The following is a 4,990-nucleotide window of genomic DNA, read 5'->3' on the forward strand; positions in this document are numbered from 1 at the left end:
TTTAAATATTCTACATAAATGAAGGTTAATTGTATTTTAGAAATCGACTGTTTCGATTTATTTTAAATTCATTAAAAATCGGATAGGTGCGACACAGTTTCCGGTAAAACCGGAAATTGAAAATGGGTTATTAGCATGAAACAGTCAAATTTCGACAAGTGTGGCAAATTTAAGCGGCTTAGTATGGAAAAGTGGTGGGTAAACCTTAATTATTATACAATCAAAACTGAATAATTAATCAGTCGTTCAATGCTTTTTTTTTCATTATTTTACTTGAAAATCTATAATCCTAAATGAAGTACGAGTACGTGTGTAAGTTGACCTAAAACGAGAAGAACAAGAACCGGAGTTGGAGCATATTCTTAGATGCATATATTTTTATGAAGTTGTGGTAGCTCACCGTGTTGAAATAGTATATTACACTATAAGTGATAAGTGCCTGATTTTTCAACGAGCAATACATGATATACTCACGAGCGCCAGCGAGTGAGGATAGTATTGCGAGTTGAAAAAATCGCACTTTGATCACGAATTGTGTATACTATTTTTTCCAACGTCGCTTATGAAAATGAGTCTCAATTTTAAATTTCTTTATAATTATTTTACTCCCCTATTTTTTGAATCTTCCGGTTCTGGAGTTTCAATTAATGCAAATAACAGTGTTTTAAATTTTTATATTAATAAGTAGGTAGTAGGTAGTAGTAGGTAGTAGATTGTTAATGTAGTATATTGTTTAATAAATTTTCCTCACTAGTGAGTTTACTTTCTCCATTTTTCTCACTAGTGATGCAAACGCCTATTTTCCTCACTAAATTGAGTGATGAAAGTACATATGTATCATTTTCATAAGCGATGTTGGAAAAAATTACTTGCAATAGATGGCCTAAGGTTGGAAGCGAAAAAATGTCCAATGTGATATCAGATGCTGATGTGTGAGAGCCCTATTTGTGACATTTACGAGAAATTGTAAGTAAATGAATTTTAGAGTGCAAAGAAATGCGTACGTAATCGAAATCCTGATAACCAAAAATTTATCTGAATATTAAAAAAATCTCATTTAAATCTGTAATAAAAAAATAAAAGTAAAATGTGGTGGCACACAATAGTGGATTATTAATCACTCTGAGAAAGTCAAGGATTTAAATCTTCTCACATTTTTCCTTGACACAATAAGAAAATTCCATTTTTTTAAGTAGGTCTAGAAATAATAAAAATTAATTATAAGAATGTATGTATAACAATAATTTTTGTTCAGAAGTTATTTTTCGAAAGGTTATAAACGTTATTACTGGAAATATGTTTCACTGGAAATACTTTTTCGTGTTCGTCTCCTGAGATACATAACCAGGAAAGTGGTATATAACTAAATATATAAACTTTCCCGGTTATATACCTAACTTGACATCTGTCAAAGATAACCTTAAAATGTACAATAAATTAATGTTTTTTAAAACTTTGCCTAAAGGAACACGAAAAATGTTATTCAATATTCGTGCGCTGTCAGTTTTCAGGTATTCGGCCTGTTTTGCAGCACTTGGCTGACGCCTCGTGCTTCAAATTTCGCCCTCATACCTGAAAAGTGATCTGACAGCGCTACTCATATGAAAATAACTAATATGTAAGTTATAGATTTTTTTTTTCTTATGTATTGCGTAGTTGTAATTCAATGTAAATTGTATACTAATTATTCTGGATAAATTGGTTTTTACCTTCGTTTGTTATTGCAGTTAATCAGTTATAGTTTCTGCTACGATCTGCAAGCAGCAAGTTTTTCATCTACACATTTGCTAAATCTCAGATTTGAATTTGAAAAGACTATAGAAACTTTTTAATAATCACCCAAGGCAAGAAATTACACTGTACTTCGTAATTTTTTAGAAAAAAAAAAGTAAAAGACATTGATCCCCAATACATCTTCTGAGAGTTTAAAGCAGCACCATTGGATTTTGTGTAAAAAGGGGAAGTATGAAATGCAACATGATTTGTATTTGTTCAAAAAATGGATGTCATTATAGCTTATTTTTCAAGCAAATCGAAACTATTCAAATCATATTCCAAAGGATAACACTGGCGATAAAGGAAAATATGTCTCAGTTTTAATAATGTTGTGGAGTTAATAATAATAAATGAATCATAATTGGATAAAATTTATTATGAATTGCTGAAAATATTATTTTTGACACATTTTCGAGAAACGCCCTAAGAAGTGAATAACACACTTTCGATCCTAAAACGTGGGAGGAAATGTCTAATTTCTACTGACGTAATAGAAGAAATCTAATTTCTTGTTTAGGTTTTATATTCTTTTATTTACTAACAATACATAACGTAACGTCAAACATTATGACATTCATTTGAATGTCGTAATGACATACTTTACCGCACTAGTACGATAAAACACAAGGTTTGTTATGATTGCGCTGATATCAAAAATGAAATATGTAGTTGCATCTGCTGTAATCTCGATGTCCGAGGAGTATTTTCTCTTTGACTGTAGTATGTTATAGTGACAGAAGCGTGACCAAACTTAAAAAAAATATGTCCAGCCTACTACTCTGATTTGCGTAATTTTACTTTTTCTCATTTATTAATTATTATTTCTTACCGTAATAAATTACTAGTAGATAAAACGTATCATTTGTATCACAACGATACTCGATAAGTTATACAACTCGGCCTAAGGCCTCGCTGAACAATTTTCCTTTCTCGTATGTAATATGACAAATTATATCGTAAACAACTGTTACAACTTACTCATATTTTGTTTAAATAATTTAACGAAATTATTATCTTGTACGATACTGTAAATAACATACTTTGTTAATGACTAAAACGCTCACATACATTTAACACGGCGTAGCCAATTCTGACTGTCCTCTAATGGATACTTTTGTCCTCAGCCTTGCATCATTTTAACATTCATTAAAATATTTCAATGAATTGAGTTACCACTACTTTTGACAAAATATGATGCACACTAACAATTTATGATTATGATCAGAAGAATGATCTTGTTTGCCGAGGTTCACTTATAATATCAATGTTATCTATGAAAACGAAAACTCTACGTCTTATTCATGGAATTTTTATGTAAATATCTGTTAATAGACAACTGTCATTTGTCCATCGTAAAGTAGGATTGAAGCATTTTTTTTGTACTCTAAAGTAAAATCCAACTTGTGAAAACTGTAAAACACCCAATTTACTGTTTAGTAAAATCCTAAATGACAGTAACGACATTTCAAATAAGAATTTAGCTCCGACACTGACTTTTGTTTGTAATAGCTAATTTTGATAGCATTTAAAAAATCATATGGTAGCAGTAACATTTTGAAATCTATTTATAATCTGATTGTCCTTAAACAGAGCGTGAAATATCCTTTGTTACTGGCTCGTTAATTTACATAAAAATGACTCCAGTTTATGTATTTATTTTTAAATATCATTTAAGTATTTGGAGTTAATTTAATTCTTTACAAAATAAAAGAAACCTCACCGAAAATTCAAAAGAAATAAACTTAGATAACTGTTTTATTTTTGATCGAAGATTACTGACAGAAAAAAAAATAAACAAAAAATCATGTAGTCATTTTCTAATCATTTTAAATTATTTTCATTCAGTCATCAGAAACAAATAGGAAATTTGCAGATCCCATTATTAATATGAAAAATTTAAACAAAAGAATTCTCAGTAGAAAAACTTTTGAGTTTGCATCTTTCTTCTTTCTTTCAACCCATTTTTTTATTTCTGTTTTGGATTTCTTTCGACCAAATCTATTGTTTATCTCTTTTTTTGCTTTGAATACTTTCATAAAAAATAATCTTCGATGCAAGTTTGTGGCATTGAAATTTTTTACAATCCCACAATTAATTTAAGATTTAACATTCGTTCTTCGTGCTTCGATTTAAAAAATATTAATTCAATATTAATCGAAAACTTGAAGACTACCGCTGAACAATTCCGCATTTCAAATTAAATGAAACCTACTTTTCGCTAAAACTGTTCACTTTTTCCCTTTCAATTATATAAACATTAATGACAGCCAGATTAGTATTACGCAAAATGGGGACAAGTTCCTATTGTTGCGAAAATATATGCGCACTGATGATTAAAACTTTCAAAAAAATGAAACATTTTCCATTTCGAAACAAACAAAACGATCCAATTTGCTTGTCGCAACACACTGCAGTAAATGCAGCTCCTCGATCAGAATAAATATTACCACGAAGGGTAAGGATAAATGATAAATCACAAAAAAAAGAAAAAACAGAAGTCAACCTCATGACTGACATTCTCGTGTTGAGACCTCGAGCTCCAGGTACAAAAAAGAAATAATATTCATCAATTAAGTAAAATACGTTCGATTTATCACGACCGTAGGCATTTCCTTCAGTAACGCAATTAGAAGAAATTCCAACTTGTCGCCAATTAATCCCACGAATAATTCGATCCGGATACATCTCCCATTAGGTGTTATAAATTGTAGGCAACGAACTAATCGAACACCGTGTCAAAGATTAATAGTGCAGCCCGTTTTATGGATCGACACGCTCCGCATGGTATAATGGCGCGTTATTGGTGTTATTACCACGGGACACGGCTAAATAACATCTCGCACGCCTAATAATAAAATAAAATGCATAAAATCTTTTGCAACAGCCGTTGCGCAACTCTGATAAAAATTCAGCAAAGCAATACCTCGAGGGAGGTCATAGGTGTACGCGTTTCACACGTTCACAACCACCGCCGCACTAATCACCGACCATATTAAATTTGGACAAGTCCCACTCGTAAAAAGAACAATAGGACGTCGGCGTCCCGGCCAATTTACAACAATGAGTCTCATTCGGAAAAGTCTCACTGTCAATGTCAGCGAGTCAATGTTAAAATTGCGCCACGATCCGCATCCATCCAGCATACGAAATGTTTAATAAAGAAATCAAGGTGCGAACCCCCCGATTGTTAATTTCGTAATGAAGACATGTCCGA

The 4,990-nt window shown here is 31.5% G+C and overlaps 1 protein-coding gene across 1 annotated transcript in view; it reads right to left on the reverse strand.

Annotated features, from left to right (window-relative positions):
• nudC (nuclear distribution C, dynein complex regulator) overlaps window positions 1-4,990 on the reverse strand; it is a 36,757-nt gene that overhangs the window by 5,225 nt on the left and 26,542 nt on the right. The gene's annotated exons all lie outside the window — the stretch shown is intronic.

The sequence above is a fragment of the Tenebrio molitor genome, chromosome 5, assembly GCF_963966145.1.
Source record: "Tenebrio molitor chromosome 5, icTenMoli1.1, whole genome shotgun sequence".
NCBI lineage: Eukaryota > Metazoa > Arthropoda > Insecta > Coleoptera > Tenebrionidae > Tenebrio > Tenebrio molitor.